The sequence below is a fragment of the Pan troglodytes genome, chromosome 3 (genome assembly GCF_028858775.2).
Source record: "Pan troglodytes isolate AG18354 chromosome 3, NHGRI_mPanTro3-v2.0_pri, whole genome shotgun sequence".
Lineage (NCBI taxonomy): Eukaryota > Metazoa > Chordata > Mammalia > Primates > Hominidae > Pan > Pan troglodytes.
Genome location: NC_072401.2, coordinates 163904687 through 163925277, shown reverse-complemented (window position 1 = coordinate 163925277; position 20591 = coordinate 163904687). Strand labels below are relative to the sequence as shown.

The following is a 20591-nucleotide window of genomic DNA, read 5'->3' as shown; positions in this document are numbered from 1 at the left end:
CCCAGGGTCAGCAGTTCTTTGGTTATAACTTCTTTTTTTCTAATAAATTTATTGAGATACCATTTACATATTAGAAAACGCACTCTTTTAAAGTGTACAATTCACAGAGCTGTGCAACCATCATCACCATCTAATTTTAGACATTTTCTTTACTCCAAAAAGAAACCTTGTACATAAAAGCAGTCTCTCTCCATTTTTTCCCTCTCCTAACCACTGGCAACCACTAATCTATTTCGTCTCTATAAATTTGCCTAGTCTAGATTTACCATATAATTGCACAATATGTGTTGTATATGGCTGTTTTCTTTCACTTATAACATTTTCCAGGTTCTTCCTCATTGTAAAATGTATTAGTCCTTAATTTATTTTTATTGTCAAATATTATTCTATCATACGTATATATCATATTTTGTTTAACCATTCATAAGTTACAAACATTTGGCTTATTCCACTTTTCAGTTACTATAAATAATAAATATGCTGATTTGAACAATTGTGTCAAATTTTTTCCTGGGCATATGTTTTCAATTCTCTTGGTTATGTTCTTAGAGGCAGAATCTCTGGGTCATATGGCAATGCTTATTTAGCTTTTTGAGTAACTGACAATGTATTTTACAAAGCGGTTGTGCACTTGACATTCCCATCAGCCATGCATGAGGATTCAAATTTTTCCACAGCAGCAACAGCACTTGTTGCCTAGTAAATTCATCCTAGTGTGTGTGAAGTGGTACCTCGTTGAAGTTTTGATTTACATTTCACTAATGACTAAATATATTGAGCATATTTTCATGTGCTTAAAGATTACTTGTATATCTACTTTGGATTAAAGTCTATTTAAACCTTTTGCCCATGTTTGAATTGGCTTGTTTGAATTTGCCCATGTTTGAATTGGGGCTGGGTATGGTGGCTCATGTCTCCAGGACAATATTGTCACCACCAGGACAACACTGAATAGAAATGATGAAAGAAGATATCTTTGTATGATTCCTTACTTTAATAGTAATGCATTCAATCTTTCATATTAAGTAAGATGTTATCATTTTATAGATTACAATTATCAGGTTGAAGAAGCTCCCTTACATTCCTAGTCTACTGAGTGTTTCTATCATAAAAAGGGTGTTGAATTTTACCAAATGATTGTTTCTGACTCTATTGAGATGACCATGTTGTTTGCCTTTTGTTCTATTCATATGATGTATTACCTTGATTGAACTTTTATACATTAAACCTGTTGCATTACTGGGATAAATCCTTTTTGGTCATGTTATATAATCCTTTTTTATAATCCTTTTATATTGTGCAATCCAGTTCATTAGTATTTGGTTGTGGATGCTTGTGTCTATATTTATATTGCCTACTTGTTTTTAGTTGTTGTTTGTATTTCTTGTGAAGTCTTTGTCCAGTGTAAGGATTCAGGTGAAATTGGTATCATGGAATGAGTTGGAAAGTATTCCCTTCTGTTATATTTCTCTGTTTTTGTGCATGAGTTTGTTAAGGATTTATATTAGTCTTTAAACATTTGGTAGAAGTCACCAGTGAAGTCATCTGTGCCTGAACTTTTATTTGTGAGAAGTTTTATTTTTTCAATTAATGTACTCTCTTTGCTTGTAGTTGCATTCAGATTCTTTATCTCTTCTTGAATCAGTTTTGGAGTGTGTCTTTCTAGGAATTTGTTTCGTTTGTCTAGGTTATTCACTATACTGGCATACAATTGTTTATAGCCTTATCTTATTTAAAACCCCTTTAATTTCAGTAAAGTCAACAGTGATGTCCTCTCTTTCATTCTTGGTTTTAATAATTTAAGTCATCTTTCTTTTCTTGGTTAGTCCAGCTAAAAGTTGGCTATTTTTTTTTCTGTTCAAAAAACAAACTTTGAGTTTTGTCAATTGTCTTTATTATTTTTCTTTGCTCTGTTTCATTTTTTAACTTACTTCCTTCATTCTTCTTGTTTTGAGTTTAGTGTACTCCTCCTTTTCTAGTTTCTTAAGGTTGGTTGTTACAGCCGTAAATTCCTTTAAAACCCCTGCCTTAACTGCAGCCTATAGGTATATCATGTTGTACTTTCCACTCATAAAAGTATTTCATAATATCCTTTGTAATTTTTAAAAAATCTATTGATTAAATAGGAGTGTCATATCATTTCCATAGATTTTAAGTTTCCAAAATTTACTTCTATTACTGATTTTAATTTAATTCAATTATGGTCAGAAAATAACCTTTCTGTGATTTAACACTTTCCATTTAATATGGCTTTTTAAATGCCTAACAATCTAGTCTTTCTCTGAGAATGTTTCATGTGTATTTGGGAACAATTTGTATTCTGCTGCTTCTAGGTTAATTATTCCATAGATTTCTGTTAAATCTAGTTTTTTTATAAAGTTCTTTACGTTTTCTATTTGCTTGTTACATTTCTGTCCAGTTGTTCTATCCATTATTGAAGGTGAGGTGCTATGGTTTGAATTTGTCCCCATCAAAACTCACTTTGAAACTTGATTTCCAATATGGTGGTGTTGGGGTTACAGGCCAAGTGGGAGGTATTTTGGTCATAAGAGCAGCTCTCACAAAAATGGCTTGATGCTGTTCTCACAAGAGTGAGTGAGTTCTTGCTCTGGTGAGACTGGATTAGTTCTTACAGGAAAGGATTAGTTCCCATGAGAATGGATTGTTATAAAGTGAGGATGCTCCTCAGGGTTTGCCCTTCACATGTGTCTGCTTCCTCTTTGACATTCTCCACCATGTTATGAAGCAGCACGAAAGCCCTTGCTAAAGCTAGGGCCATGACCTTGAACTTCCCAGCCTGTAGAACGCTAAGCTAAATATTCAAAGTATTTAGAATACTCTGTAGGTTTCTAAACCTCTTTTCTTTGTAAATTACCCAGCCACATGTATTCTATTATAGCAACACAAAATGGACTAAGACATGAGGTATCTAAGTATCTATTATTACTAAATCATGTATTTCTCTCTTCAAAAAAGATTAAAGCTGAAATGACAAGATACTTCATAATGAATCAGAAAAATAAGCAATCATTGATATTGAAATATTGCTATACTTCTTTTGTAGGACCAAGCAACTCTTTTCAGAAGATTTTCTGTATGCATTTTAAAAAGTAATTCTCTAAATAACATTTGATACACTTTGTCATTTTAACCCCATATTCATCAGTTTAACAATACACTGATCATATAAATCTATAGCTGTTGTGGCATAAACCTCATTTATAAAAATTACATATCTATTTTTAATAGGGCTATTATAAAAGCATGCTATCTAAGAAAACAAACAAAACCCCCAAAACATGTAACCATGTTTTTTATTCATTTAAAAATATATTTGTAATATTTGCTAGAACTTAATAATCACTCAACAGTCATTTTTCTTTCCCAAAACAGCAACATGTTTTTGATTCTCACAGAAGTAATTCTAAACTTTCAACTCGATTTTGAAATCCTTACATTTATAACAATGTCAATTGTTCTCATGTCCTTTTTAAGAAGTTGTATTATGTTTGCCTGTCATAATTTTTCTTCTACCACTCCATATTGCCTCAAAATAACGAACATGCATTAAATGATAAATATCACTTGCAACTTCTTTTTAAGAATACTACAGTATGATTTTGCAAGTCTGGAGGCTTGATCTAATTTAGGAGAATTGATTCTCTTTTACAACCCCTTTAAAATTGTCAACTTCAGGTCCTACTAATGTATATTAATTCTACATTTTTTGAATCTTCATATCATTCATTATAATTGAGAATATGGTCACAGAATTGGGGTTGAGAAGTAGAAATACTAGAGTAAATACGTAGTGAGAATATTGAAAATCTTGTTCCTTAGACTTTTTCATCTGGACAAATTAGTGGAAATATTTTCAATGACAAATTTCAGAAAAAAAGATGAATAGCTTCACTATTATACAAAGAAATAGAGTCAAATAAAAAAAATCTTGCCAAACATTGAGGTCATCACCTTTTTAACTCTTCATGGTTTTAACAAGGCATAAAACTATGAGAATCACACTTAGATTTAAAATAGCTAAAAAACATTTGTTTCCACATTATTTTTTAGAGTAGAATTTGCTTAGTTCACAATCAAAAGAACAAATCTATTTTATGGTATCTGTTGCATCTATAAAAATAGCTGCATCACTGTTTGGTTGATGCTTTTGATAGATAGGATTTTGTGTTGAAAAATTATTATTATCATACTTGAGAAGCTTGTCCTGAAAGCTGTTTAGCAGAATTCTCCAAATAGAAATGGTATTATTTTTTAAAGAATTACATTAAATGTTTATTTGTCTCGAGTGGCTTACTTATTATCCAGAAAGAAACACCTTATACAGAATACTTTAATAATGTTCAGCGATATTTTATTTATTTACCTTTGACCTATTAATCCCACTTCTGGCAATATATATTGAAGATATGCCTCTAAAATTACAAAAATGAAGATGAACATGATTATTCTTTGGCATACTGTTTGGAATTGCAAAATATGGGAAACGTTCTAAATGCCCATTCATAGGAAAATGGTTGTGTAAACTATGCAACTTTTACACAATGGAGTATTATGCAGCTGTAAAACGGAAAGAGGAAGATTTCTGTGAACTGATATCCAGTGATTTCTAGGATACACGATACACTGTTAAGTGAAAAAGAGCAGATTACAAGAAAAATCTATAATCTATTACTCTCCATGTAAGAAAAAAAAAGGATGTGCTGCCATAACCCAAATGTCCAACAATGATAGACTGGATTAAGAAAATGTGGCACATATAACCCATGGAATACTATGCAGCCATAAAAAATGATGAGTTCATGTCCTTTGTAGGGACATAGATGAAATTGGAAATCATCATTCTCAGTAAACTATCGCAAGGACAAAAAACCAAACACCACATGTTCTCACTCATAGGTGGGAATTGAACAATGAGAACACATGGACACAGGAAGGGGAACATCACACTCTGGGGACTGTTGTGGAGTGGGGGGATGGGGGAGGGATAGCATTAGGAGATATACCTAATGCTAAATGACGAGTTAATGGGTGCAGCACACCAGCATGGCACATATATACATATGTAACTAACCTGCACATTGTGCACATGTACCCTAAAACTTAAAGTATAATAATAATAAAATAAAAAAAAGAAAAAAGGAAAAAAAAGGATGTGAAGAAAACATGTCCATGAACAGTTAGGTCGTTTCCACAGCTTGGATATTGTGAATAATTCTGCAATAAACATGGGACTACATATATCTCTTCAAGATCCTGATTTCTATTTTTTTGATATAAAACCAAGTGTGAAATTGTTTGATCATATGGTAATTCTATTTTTAATTTTTTTAAAAAAATACTGTTTTCCATAGCAAATGCACCATTTTACATTCTCACCAGCAATGTATAAAGGTTCCAATTCCTCCACAGCCTTGCTAAAACTTATCTTTTTAGATTATGCAAATTAAAAGATGTGAGGCAATATCTCACTTGTAGATTTAATTTGCTTTTCCCTCATAATTAGTGATGCTGAGCATTTTGTCATGTACCTATTGGGCATTGGTATGCCTTTTACAGAAATGTCTATTCAAGTCCTTTGCCCATTAATCAATTATTTGGATTTTTATGCTATTGACTTATAGGACTTCCTTATGTATTTTGGATATTAACCCTTTATCAAATATATTGTTTGTAAATATTTTCTACCATTCCATAGCTTGCCTTTTCACCTGTTGATTATTTCTGTTGCTGTGCAGAAGCTGTTTAGTTGGATGTGGTGCCACTTTCTAATTTTGCATTTATTACCTGTGCTTTTGGTGTCATGTCCAAGAAATGATTTCACAGTTGACAGCATATAGGAGCAACCTAAATGTCTGACAGGTGAATGAATAAAGAAAATGTAGTATAAACAATTCTGCCATATGTGATAACATGGATGAACTTGGAGGACATTAGGCTAAGTGAGATAAGGCAGTGTAGAAACAGTGAGTGGAGTAGTGATTTCCAGGATCCCTTTGGGGGGCGGTAGCAGACTCAGGCATGGCGGGCTGCAGGTCCCGAGCCCTGCCCCGCGGGGGGTGCTGCTGAAGCCCGGCGAGAAGTCGAATGCAGCGCCGGTGGGCCAGCACTGCTGGGGGACCCGGCACACCCTCAGCAGCTGCTGGCCCGGGTGCTAAGATCCTCACTGCCCCGGGCCAGCAGGGCCGGCCGGCCGGCCGCTCCCAGTGCGGGGCCCGCCAAGCCACGCCCACCCGGAACTCTAGCTGGCCGCAAGCGCCGCGCGCCGCCCGGGTTCCCGCCAGTGCCTCTTCCTCCACACCTCCCTGCAAGCTGAGGGAGCCGGCTCCGGCCTTGGCCCGCCCAGAAAGGGGCTCCCACAGTGCAGCGGCGGGCTGAAGGGCTCCTCAAGCGCGGCCAGAGTGGGCACCGAGGCCGAGGAGGCACCGAGAGCGAGCGAGGACTTCGAGGGCTGCCAGTACGCTGTCACCTCTCAACATCACTAGTAACAACAGGTACTGACACCTTAACCCTCCACATTATGATGCACAGAAGTGGTACAACATACTTCTCATGGCATTCCTATAAAAATGCATAACCTTCAATGAATCGTGAAAAAGTGTCAGATAAACCCAAATCAAGGAATGTCCATTACCTGAACAAAAGCTTTGAAGTATGAAAGACAAGAAAAGACTGGGGGATGCTGTGGACTGCAAGAGGTAGTCTATAAGGAATGTGGGATCCTGAGAGAATCCTACAACAGAAAAAAAAAAAAAAAAAACAGTGAAAAAAATGGTGAAATTTAAATCATGCTTTTGTTGGAAAATTAGCATCATTTTAATTCCCAGGTTCAGATCATTGTACTACAGTTACTTTAGATGTGAATGCTAGGGTTAGGTCAGTAAAAGGGTATATGAAAATTCTGCATGATTTTCCCAGTCTTCTGTAAGTCTAAAGTTAATTCATTCAAAATGTAAACCTAAAAAAAAATCATTAAACTAAATGACACAGCTAAGCCATTGGTAAAATAATGGAAATCTGTGGTGTCAGGAAAGGAGTCAAAACAAATCTAGGGAGAAAACTGCCATTTGCCATGGGTATTTGTTGCTGTCTCCAGGTGGCCTAAAGCCATGCTTTAATAAGGTTTTACTTAAAAGGCACAAAATAGCCAGGTAAACCTTCAAAACAGAGGACAGATCAGATATTATATAATTAATAAAGGTTTACACCTGAAATGAGAACACTAGATAATTTTCCACAGTGCATAGGAAAATGGTGATACTTGCCTGTCTCTCTTTTGTTTTGGGGTGGATGGAAAAACAAAACAAAACAAAACAAAGAAAAAAAACAGAAAAAAGGAAAAAAAAGATTTATTTCATGGCCACTGTCCTACTAACAGAAATAACGAGGCAGAAATTTAAAATGGTCTCAGGTTGACATTATCCAAAGTTTATGGTACAACCAAATATTTAAGAAAAATAAGTTTGAAAGATTTATTACAGATAAATGTATAGAGATCACACCAAACAAAACAAAATGAAGCAAAACTCACAGATGGACTTGGAAATGAACATTCTTTAATGAAAGCCAGCCAATACACAAGTAGAATATATCTTAAAATGTATATGTATATTTAATATGTTTAAAGACTGGAAAGATAGTATGAAAAGTATTATGAAGGAGGAAATACATATCAAAAATGACAAGAGAATTTTAAAAATAACCAAATCTAACTATATTAAATTGTAGTAGGAATTAAAATAATTACTTGAAATTGGAAACCCAACAGACTAGATAAACAGGAAGAGAAAATTAATGAGCTGGTAGAAATTGCACAGGAGGAAGGTGATGTAATTTGTGCATGTTAAAAAATAAACATTTAAGTCAAAGCCACCAAAAATTTTTCACAGTATATGAAAAATAATGCTTAAGAAACTCCAGTGTAGCTGTCATATGCGGTTGTATTGGAGGGCAAAAATAGCAGATGGAGTCCTACTTCTTGTGGTCTACCACAATAATGCAAACGGGAGGTAATGAAGGCATGCATTAGTGTAGTGACCATGGAGATGGGATGAATGAAAAGAATGCAAAGCCATTTTGAAAAAGACACATTAGTATATGATGGTTTTTTGATAAGGTTTTCAGCATTTCCTTCAGATTAATCATCTGTATTAATGAAAGTAGAAAAACTTGGTGGACATTTTTTGAAACTAAAAATATTATAAATCATATTAGATTGTATTTTGACAACCGGACTTTTAAGAATATAATTTGCCTAATTTGATATGATTGTCTTGTTAAAATGCAGATGCTATGCCATTTAATTCGGTCTCTGCAGCATTTCCAGGATGCATACATAATTTTGTTGACGTTTAGAGAAATAGGAAAATCACACATTCCAACAAGGGAAGTTTAAACAATTCAACATTAAAATACAAATACTAAAATAAACAGCGCTAATACATTTTAGCTGAACAATGTACTTTGCATGGTGTTTGGAATATGGTTTGGAAACAAGTTTATTTCTCCATTTGGGAGATAAAGCAAAGCTCTATTTATAATCAAAAGCAAAAACAAAAATCAGTTTTCCGAAATCTATCAAGTATGTATTCAGTGTAGGTTAAACATTGGTTGACTTATTTACTGTGGAATGGAATATAATAGTTGGAAGGCACCTTTGACACAGTCTGGGTTACAGACTGTGGTGTTATGATATGTGTTGGTTTTCATCCAGGGTTCCTAGTTCATAACTCCCATCTCCCTTTACAGTATTTTGTTATAATGTTGGGTGTGTTAGGCCTCAGGAGCAGGCTTCAGGAAACAGAATCTCTCTCCTGCCATCCTTCCACCTGACCCAAGGCAGGACTTTAATCTTTCTCCATCTTTATGATTGTGAGTCTTAAGACCGTTCCCAGAGAGAGTCCCACCTTATACTCCAGGGGGTGGGGGTAAGGAATGCTAATGTCATGAAACTTCCATAAAAACCCAAACGAGGCCGGGCGCAGTGGATCATGCCTGTAATCCTAGCACTTTGGAAGGCCGAGATGGGCAGCTCACCTGAGGTCAGGAGTTTGAGATCAGCCTGGCCAACATGGTAAAATCCCATCTCTACTAAAATTACAAAAATTAGCTAGGGGTGGTGGCACATGTCTGTAACCCTAGCTATTCGGGAGCCTGAGGCAGGAGAACCCCTTGAACCCAGGAGGCAGAAATTGCAGTGAATAAAAGAAAATCCCAAACAAACTGGGTTTGAAGAGCTTCCAGATTGCTCCTGGAGTGGGGAGAACCCAGGGAGGGCAAGGAAGCTCCCTACCCTTTCCACCATATTTTGCCCTACACATCTCTTCATCTGTATCTTCGCAGTATCCTTTACAATAAGCCAGTAAACATAAGTAAGTGTTTCCCTGGGCTCTGTGAGCCGCTCCAGCAAATTAATCGAACCCAAAGAGGGGGTTGTAGGAACCTCAACCTGAAGTCAGTTGGTCAGAAGTTCCAGAAGCCTTGATTTGAGACTGGTGTCATAGGTGGGGTGGGAGTCAGTCTTGGGGACTGAGCCCCCAACCTGTGAGATCTGATGCTATCTCCAGGTCGATAGTGCCAGCATTGAATTGAAGGACAACCAGCTGGCATGCACTGCTTGATGGTGGGGAGAAACCCCCATGGATTTAGTCATAGAAGTCTTCTGTGTAGGTGATTGTTGTGGTGTTGGTGTGAGAATAGAGGAAAACCCGGGTTAGATGGTTATTCTCCAACCACAAACCTTATATAACTTTCTTAAGATCACACAAATAGGAAGTGGTAAAAGAAGGATTTAAAAAAAATCTTAAAATGGCATAAAACTATACTCTTGTCACTGGATAATATTGCCTCTCTGGCAATTTGACCAAATCACAGCTAAATTTACACTTAGAGGATAAATCTACATTTCATGTTTGTTCTCATTGTGTTCTGATAGGCTTGAAATGTCAAGCACAATTTCATTTAACTTGAATTTAATTTCAAATTTAGAACATAAAAAATTATATAAGCTTCAGAATAACAAAGCCTCTTTTAACAGTCTTCTATTCAAAGGGGAAGCAAACTAAATGGTTACACTTTATCAGTGAATTAATATATAGCATCCAATGTATGGCCATTCAAAATCAGTTCCCAGGCCTGGCACGGTTACAGGCTCATGCCTGTAATCCCATCAGTTTGGGAGGCCAAGCCAGGCAGATCACCTGAGGTCAGGAGTTCAAGACCAGCCTGGCCAATATGGTGAGACCCCGTCTCTATGAAATATACAAAAACTAGCCAGGCATGTTGGTGCATGCCTGTAGTCCCAGCTACTCTGGAGACTGAGGCAGGAGAATCACTTGAACCTGGGAGGCAGTAATACTGCCCAGATCACGCCATTGCACTCCAAACTGGGTGACAGAGCAAGACTCTGTCTCAAAACAAAAACAAAAACAAAAACAAATCATTTCCCAAACTACCTTTTTCATTTTATCCAGGGCCAATAACGCTCAAATATTTCACAGTGAATTCATTTGGAATACTTGAACACATCATACACTTCAAGGTTGGAAAATACTTTCACCTACTTCAGTCCTTTTTATATTTCAACTATTTTTTCATTTATCTGTTAGGTCAATTTTCTAAATTTATTCTTTTTCATGTATTTCCATGATATTTATTAACAACCTATCAAAAAACTATATCCCAAATTATACATTTATGCCAAGATACAAACAAGGAACACATGAAAAGTAAAAACTTTAAGTAGCCATAAGCATAAATAATGTTCAGTCTTATTAGTAAACAAAGGAATGAAAATTATAGCACAAAAACACCAGTTTTTACCTACACAAGTGGAAGAAAATTTTCAGTCGTTATGTTGATAAGAATGCAGAGAAACCAGTGATGATACTCTTAAATAATACTGGTCAGAGTGTACACTGTCATCTCTTTTTTGGAAAGCAAATAAGTAATATGTGTCAAAAGCTTTAAAATATTTTGCCATCATTCATAATTATTTTTGGAAAAATAAATAATGAGAAACCAATCATAATATATTGAAAGGTTCCAAAAAGGTTTAAAAATATCCAGAAACAAAAACAAAAACAAAACAAAACCCAGAGAAACATTATTATCCATCATGTTTTTATATGGTTAAGTAGTTAGAAGACAAGCACTGGCTTAGGTGCTAGGGATAAAATATGAATGAGATAAAGTTCCCATGCTCAGAGAACTAAGAGAATTAAATAGCAAAATATTGCAAACGGAAAAAATGAATCACAAAAAATAAGATGTAGCTTTAAAAAATACTCACCCTGGCTGGGCACAGTGGCTCACACCTGTAATCCTAGCATTTTGGGAGGCCGAGGTGGGCGGATCACCTGAGGTTGGGAGTTCGAGACCAGCCTGACCATCATGGAGAAACTCAGTCTCTACTAAAAATACAAAATTAGCCAGGCATGGTAGCGCATGCCTGTAATCCCAGATACTCGGGAGGCTGAGGCAGGAGAATCGCTTGAACCCGGGAGGGGGAGGTTGCGGTGAGCCAAGATCATGCCATTGTACTCCAGCCTGGGCAACAAGAGGAAAACTCCATCTCAAAAAAAAAAAAAAAGAAAAGAAAGTACTCACCCTCACCCTACAATGGGTTTTGCGCATGTATCCCTTACCCATGTTCCTAACATTCAGCTCTGATCAGGCCGCTGATGTCAACATTTTATGTGTTTGGTATAGGTGTTTCAAACACATTCACTCAAGAAGTGAACAACCTTTAATGTTTCCTTGAAATATAGAAAATTTGTTTTGAAACTTAGTATGAAATACTTAGATATGAAAAGGCCATTCTTATGCATTTCTTTGACAATTTACATGGACATGAGGATTCTTTTTATTTTATTTTATTTTATTTTTTGACATGGAGTCTTCCTCTGTTGCCCAGGCTAGAGTGCTGCAATGCCATCTCAGCTCACTGTAACCTGCTGGGTTCAAGAGATTCTCCTGCCTCGGCCTCTCGAGTAGCTGGCATTACAGGCTCCCACCACCATACCCAGCTTATTTTTGTATTTTTAGTAGAGTCGGTGTTTCACCATGTTGTCCAGGGTGGTCTCCAACTCCTGACCTCGTGATCCACCCGCCTCGGCCCCCCAAAGTGCTGGGATTACAGTCTTGAGCCACCGCGCCCGGCCGAGGATCCTTATATAAACTACTAAAACCTGTGTTTTATTTTATGTTACTAAATAATACTAAAAATAAACATTTTTATTTCAAGCATTCCTGAAACTCACTTTATTGTTAGTTTTACTAAGGTGAAATAGCATAGATTTTATATTGTACATATATCATAGAGGTGCTATATGGGCAAAAACAGACTTTTAGAGTCTAGCCCACTTTTTATAGATTTCTTTTAAAAATCAGATTTGTGTTTCAAATAAATGCCATTTTCAAAAAATACATTAGTATGTAAGATATGTTCATTACAGGCAATCCCCATTTTGCACAGTAGTAATGGACTGTGAAAGTGACCATCAAATTAGACCCATACAAAGGAATCTTAATAAACAATGGGACAAAATATGACTCTTTAATGACCTTTATATAGTTTTCATCAAAATCTTCAAAATTCTTATTTTCACTAATGATAAATTAAAAAAATAAATTATTTAATATTCTTTAAAATATTACAAACATTGAGAATTAAAGCTTTTTTGTAAAATACTTATAAAGTATAGCATCAACAGTATTTGCCTTCTTTTCATTGCAAAATGCACCGTGAAGCAAGTATCTTTCATATGCCTAACTTTTTATCAGTTTTCAACACTTTATCTTTTGTGCTTTCAAAGTGATGAAATATCTTCTGGAGTTCCCTTAATGTGAAGCTTTTGCCAGTGTCACTTCCTCTGGGACATACTCATCATTTTCATCACCATCGCTTTCCTCGTAATGTCAACATGATCACCTTGACTAAGTTCCTCTGGCTGCATATCTAGATTTTCTTGAAAAGTGGCACTGCCAACATCGCCACACCCAGGTCTTTATCTTTTGTAACTCCATTTAGGTTTGATTCAAATATCACTACCACTATCATCACTCTTCCAATTTTTTAACTGTTATTTTAGGTTCAAAGGTACATGTGTAGGTTTGTTACATAGGTACACTTGTGTCATGGGGGTTTGTTGTACAGACTATTTCATCACCCAGGTATTAAGCCTAGTACTCATTAGTTACTTTTCCTAATTTTTTTCTCCTTTCACCCTTTATCCTACCATAGGCCCCACTGTGTATTGTTCTCCTCTATATATCCATGTATTTCCATCATTTAGCTCCCACTTATAAGTGAAAACATGCAGTATTTGGGTTTCTGTTCCTACAGCAGTTTGTTAATGACGGTGGCCTCCAGCTCCTTTTATAGGATGTGATCTCATTCTTTTTTATGGTTGCATAGTATTCCATGATGTATAAGTACCACATTTTCTTTATCCAGTCTATCATTGATGGGCATTTAGGTTGATTTTATGTTTTTGCTATTGTGAATAATGCTGCAATTAACATTTGTGTGCATTTGTCTTCATACTAGAATGAGTTATATGTCTTTTGGTATATACTTAGTATGGGATTGCTGGGTTGAATGGTGTTTCTGTCTTTAGGTCTTTGAGGAATCACCACACTGTCTTACACAAGGGCTGAACTAATTTAAACTCCCAACAGCTGTGTATTAGTGTTCCTGTTTTTCCATAGTCTTGCCAGCATCTGTTATTTTTTGACTTTTTAATAATAGCCACCCTGACTAGTGTGAGATGGTATCTCATCGTGGTTTTGATTTGCATTTCTGTAGTAATCAATGATGTTGAGCTTTTTTTCATATGATTGTTGGCTGCATGTATGTCTTCTTTTGAAAAGTGTCTGTTCAATAATCCACAGAGTCAGAGGAAATCTTCACAAGCTATACATCTGACAAAGGACTAATATTCAGAATCTATAAATAATTCAAATAAATTAGTAAGAAAAAAACAAACAATCCCATTAAAAAATAGGCTAAGGACATGAATAGACAATTCTCCAAACAGGATATATAAATGGCCAATGAACAAATGAAAAATTGCTCAACATCGCTAATGATCAGGGAAATACAAATCAAAACCACAATGCCATACCACCTTACTCCTGCAAGAATGGCCATAATCATAAAATCAAAAACTAATAGATGTTGGTGGGGATGTGATGGAAAGGGAACATTTTTACACTGCTGGTGAGAATGTAGACTAGTCCAACCACTATGGAAAATAGTGTGGAAATTCCTCAAAGAACTAAAAGTAGAACTACCATTTGGTCCAGCAATCCAACCTCTGGGTGTCTACCCAGAGGAAAAGAAGTCATTATACAAAAAAGATACTTGAACATAAATGTTTATAGCAGCACCATTTGCAATTATAACAATATGGAATCAGTCCAAATGCTGATCAGTCAATGAGTGGATAAAGAAATTGTGAGATATATATACTACTCAGCCATAAAAGGAGTAGAATAATGGTATTCACAGCAACCTGGATGGAATCAGAGATCATTATTCTAAGTAACTCAGGAATGGAAAACCAAACATCATATGTTCACACTCATAAGTGGGAGCTAAGCTATGAGGATGCAAAGGCATGAGAATGACACAATAGACTTTGGAGACTTGGGGAAAAGGGTGGGAGGGGGTGAGGGGTAAAAGACTACAAACTGGGTACATTGTATAATGCTCGGGTGATGGGTGCACCATAATTTTACAAATCACCACTGAAGGACTTACTCATGTGATCAAACACCACCTGATGCCCAAAAATCTATGGAAATAATAAAAAGGGAGAAAATGTTTGTTCATATCTTTTTCCTACTTTTTAATGGGGTTGCTTGTTTTCTTGTAAATTTGTTTAAGTTCCTTATGGATGCTGGATGCAGAGCTCTTTAGTTTAATTAGATTCCATTTGTCAAGTTTTTGCTTTTGTTGCTATTGCAATTCATATGGAACCCAAAAAGAGCCAGTAGCAAAGGCAATCCTAAGCAAAAAGAATAAAGATGAAGACATCACACTACCCAGCTTTAAACTATACTACAGGGCTACAGTAACCAAAACGGCATGATACTGGTATAACCACAGATACATAGACCAATGGAACAGAATAGAGAACCCAGAAATAAGACCACCCACCTACAACTATCTGACCTTTGACAAACCTGACGAAAACAAGCAATGGAGAAAGGATTCCCTGTTCAATTAATGGTGCTGGGATAACTGGATAGCCATATGCAGAAGAGTGAAACTGGACCCCTTCCTTACACCATATACAAAAATTAAGGTGAATTAAAGACTCAAATTAAAACTGAAAGCTATAAAAACCCTAGAAGACAACCTAGGCAATACCATTCAGGACATAGGCATGGGCAAAGATTTCATGACAAAGATGCCAGTATTATCACTTTTTATTGTTTTGCTGCACTTTCCTCTCTATTGGCCAATTCCCTTTTTTATTATTCATTTTAGGAAAATGTTACATGGGCTTTTCATCGGGTGGGTAGGAGACAACCTAACTAAATGCTTTGCTGTCTGTGTGAGAACTGAATAACAGATGCACAGAGAACAGTCTCAGACTTTGAAAAAAAGTGACTCAACTGGTCACAGATCATTATATACATCTATTATTTGCTTGGAGATTGTGTACTGAGGAGCTAGCAGAAAATTTTGCACTTTACTTTCTTACTCACAGTAAATAGACCATAATAACTGAAAATTGAATTATCTTGTTAGGAACTAGGATTATTTAAACAAACCATGGTAACTAAAATTCATGCAGATCAGAATCATTTAAAGTAAGTTGTGCCTGTAATTTTTACAACAGAAAAGTATATGAGATACAATAAAAATGTTATTTTTGATGAACATTTTCTAATAGGGATTAATAAACAATATGTCTATAAGCCTTGGTGAGATAGCTTTAAACATGTGATGTTGTGTGCCTGTAGAGCTCAGAATAGTGATTTAAAAGGCTCAATATAATCAATATTATGTCTTTTGTTTACTTGACTTTTGATGTAAAAAGATTACTATGATTCCTATCAGTGAAATATTATTAAAAATAATATGGTTTTGACTCGTAAAAATTAAAATTCTTGTTTTTAAATGACTTGACAAAAATGTGTAATCTGTTGCTGTTGCATGGAATGTTCTGCACATGGGTGTTGGGTCCATTTGGTCTAAAGTATAGTTCAAGTCCAATTGTAGTGGTTTGAAATCCTTATTGATTTTCTGTCTGGATGATCTATCTCTTGCTGAAAGTAGGGTATTAAAATTCCCTAAAATTATTGTGTTACAGTCTATATCTCACTTTGAATTTCTTAATGTTTGCATTATATATTTTTGTGTTCTGATGTTGCATTCGTATATATTTACAATTGTTAAACCCTTTGGATGAATTGACCACTTTATTGTTATTATGACCTTAAGGGTTTTTGTTTGTTTGTTTGTTTTTTGAGACGGAGTCTTGCTCTGTCACCCAGGCTGCAGTGCAGTGGCACGATCTCAGCTCACTGCAACCTCTGCCTCCCGGGTTCAAGCTATTCTCATGTCTCAGCCTCCTGAGTAGCTGGGATTACAGGTGCCCACCACCACGCCCAACTAATTTTTGTATTTTTAGTAGACATGGGGTTTCACCATGTTGGTCAGGTTGGCCTTGAACTCCTGACCTCGGGTGATCCACCCCCTCCTTGGACTTCCAAAGTGCTGGGATTACAGGCGTGAGCCAGCGCGCCTGACTCGCCTTAAGTTTTTAACCTAAACTCCATTTTTTCTGAAATACATACAGCTACCCCTATTTTATTTTGGTTTTTATTTGCATGGAATATTATTTTCCATCCATTTACTCTCATTCTATGAGTGTCCTTTGGTAAAGTGAATCTCTTATAGAAAGCATATAGTTGGGTCTTTAGAAAAAATAATTCATTCAGCCACTGTATGCATTTTTATTGGAGAACTTACTTATATTCAAATAAATTATTGATAGATAAGTACTTACTAGTGCCATTTTATTAATTGTTTTCTGATTGTTTTGTAGATCCATTGTTATTCTTTTGCCTTCATTCTTTGTAGTATAATGATTTTCTGTAGTGGTAAGCTTTGTATCTTTTTATCTTTTTGTGTTTTTTATGGGCTTTTATTTGTTGATTAGCTTGAGATTTACATAAAACATCTTAGACTTATTACAGGATAGTATAAATTGATAAATTAATTTTGATCACATACACAAAATTTACATTTTTACTCATTCTCTTCCCACATTTTATGACTTGATATCACAATTTACAACATTTTATTATTTGTATTTTTTTAATTTTCCATCCAACAGCAACAAAATACACATTCTCCTCAAGTGCATGTGGAATATTCCATAAGATGGATTGTATGTTAGGCCAGAAAACAAGTATTAATAAGTTAAAGAAGACGGTGATAGTATCAAGTATCTTTTCTGACTATAATAATATGAAACTAGAAGTCAATAAAAAGAAAAATTATGGAATGTTAACAAATATGTGGAAATGAAACGATATGCACCTGTACAACTATTAGGTCAAAGAAGAAATTAAAAGGAAAATTAAAAAAATATTTATCTTGAGCGAATTAATATGGAAACATAGCATACACAAATTTATGTGAATCAAATAAGCAGTTCTAAGATGGAAATTCATAACATTAAATGCCTATGATAAAAATGAAGATAACTCAAGTAAACAACCAAATACTAGAGGTCATGGAATTAAAAAGGGAAGAACAAACTAAGCCCAAAGTTAGCGAAGGAAGAAAATACAAATCAGAGCACAAATAAATAAAATAATGGTTAGAAAACAATAGAAAAGATCAACAAAACTAAGAGTTGGCTTTTTGAAAAATCTAAAAAAAAAAAATTGTCACGCCTGTAATCCCAGCAATTTGGGAGGTCAAGGCAGGCAGATCACTTGATGTCAGGAGTTCGAGACCAGCCTGACCAACATGGTGAAACCCTGTCTCTACTAAAAGTACAAAAATTAGCTGGGTGTGGTGGCATGTGCCTGTAGTCCCAGCTACTTGGGAGGCTGAGGCAGGAGAATCGCCTGAACCAGAGAGGTGGAGGCTGCAGTGAGCTGAGATCACACCATTGCACTCCAGCCTGGGTGACAAAGTGAGACTGTCTCTCAAAAAAAAAAAAAATTGTTAAACCCTTACTAGATTAATTAAGGAAAAAACGAGAGTAGACTTCAAAAATACAATCAGAAATAAAGGAGGAAAAATTACAGCTGGTAACACAGAAATAAAAAAATAGAATACTGTGAACAATTATTTGACAACAAATTGAACAATCTTAAAGAAATGGATAAAATTATTGAAAGCATACATTGCACCAAGACTGAATCACGAAGATATTGGAAATCTGAATAGATCAATAATAAAGAGATTAAATCAGTAATTTAGATCTCTCATCAAAGAAAAGCCCAGGGCCACATGGCTTCAAGACAGAATTTGATCAAATATTTTAAAAAGAATGAATATTCATTCTTCTCAAACTCTTCCAAAAGATTGAAGATAAGAAAATAATTTTGAACAGATTTTATGAGTCCAGCATTAGCCTGATGCCAAAGCTAGACAAAAGCAGTATAAGAAAATAAAACTACAGGTTAATATTACTGATAACTATATATGTGAAAATCCACACAAAATAATATCAAACCATATTCAACAGAACATTCAAAGGGTTATTCAACATAATTGACATTTTTCTCTGTAATATAAGTCTGACAGTCACAAATCAATAAACGTGATTCACCATATTAAAATAAGGAAGGTCAAAACCATATGATCATCTCAGTAGGCATAGGAAAAACATTTAACAAAATCCAACATCCTTTTATGATAAAAACTCTCAACAAATTATGTATAAAATAATGTTCCTGACCACAATAAATAGCAAATATGACATGCCCCTAGCTAACTTTATACTCAACAATGAAAAGTTAAAAGGCTTTTCCTCTAAGATCAGGAAAAAGACAAGGATGCCCACTCTTACCGCATCTGTTCAACATACTACTAGAAGTTGTAGACAGAGCAATTAGGAAAAAAAAAAAAGAAATTCAAGGCAAGAAAGAGAAGTGACAACATGATCTGATATGTATAAAATGCTGAAAATGCCATCAAAAACTGTTTGAATTAGTAAATTCAGTAAAGTTGCCAGATACAAAATCAACTTACAGAAATAAGTACCATTAGTACACATTAACAACAAACTACCAGAAAAAGCAATAGGAAAACAATCCCATTTAAAATATCATTAAAATAAATAAAATACTTGGGAGAAAATTTAACCAAAGAGGTAAAAAATCTATATACTGAAATCTATGAAACCTTGCTGATAGACATTAAAGAAGACACAAGTCAATACAAAGTTATCCTATTTTCATGGATTGAAAGGATTAATACTGTTAAAATATTCATACTACCCAAGATGATCTATAGATTCAATGCAATCCCTATCAAATTTCCAATGTCATTTTTTAAAGAAATGTAAAAAATATCCTACAATTTTTATGGAACCACAAAAGGTCTTGAATAGCCAAAACGATTATGACCAAATAGAACAAAGCTGGAGGATTCACACTATCAGATTTCAAAATATATTACAAAGCTATAGTAATCAAAACATCATGGTACTGGCATAAAAACAGATGCATCAAGCAATAGAATAAAATAGTAAGAACACAGAATTAAACTCACATGCTATGGTCAAGTGATGTTTGACAAAAGTGTAAAGAACACGCAATGAGAAAAGGAAAGTCTCTTCAAAAAATAGTGTTGGCAAAACTGGATATCCACATACAGAACAATGATAATAAGCCTTATCTCACCCCTTTTACAAGAATCAACTGAGAATGGATTAAATATTTAAACATAAAATGTAAACCTATAAAATGACAAGAAGAAAACATAGGAGGAAAGTTCCATGGCATTGGTCTGGGCAGTGATCCCTTGATTATGATCCCAAAGGCACAGGCAACCTAAGCAAAAATAGACAAATGGAATTGCATCCAACTAAAAGCTTTTTTCACAGCAAAGAAAACAATAGTGTAAAGAGATAGCCCACAGATTGAGAGAAAATATTCATAAATCGTACATTGGATAAGGGGTCAAAATCCAAAATATGCAGAGAACTCAAACTACTCAATAATAGGAAAACAAATAACCCCATTAAAAATAGGCAAAGGACCTGAATAGACATTTCGAAGTGAAGACATGCAAATGGCCAATATATGACAAAATGTTCAACATCTCTAATCATCAGAGAAATGCAAATTAAAACCATAGTGATATATAATGTAGTACCTGTTAGCGTGGCTAACAGAAAATGATGAATGATAACAAGTAGAAAATAATATATTAAAATATTGTTCAATAAAGACAGTGTTTCATTTTAAATATAGTAAAATCAAGCATGTGAAAACCATGTGTTATGGATTGGGGTTTGGGTTAAAAACATAATACGAGATCGCAAATAATATTTATAGAGAAAATAAGCAAGCTGAAAGTCAATACAAGAATG

At 35.0% G+C, this 20591-nt stretch overlaps 1 protein-coding gene across 2 annotated transcripts in view; it reads left to right on the top strand.

The window, feature by feature from the left end:
• The first annotated feature begins 6278 nt into the window (after positions 1-6278).
• Positions 6279-20591, top strand: part of FSTL5 (follistatin like 5) — an 816338-nt gene continuing 802025 nt past the window's right edge. For both annotated transcript variants that reach the window (XM_016952467.4, XM_016952464.4), the window contains exon 1: positions 6279-6512. The gene's annotated coding sequence lies outside the window, so the exon portion shown is untranslated. The remainder of the gene's footprint in view (positions 6513-20591) is intronic.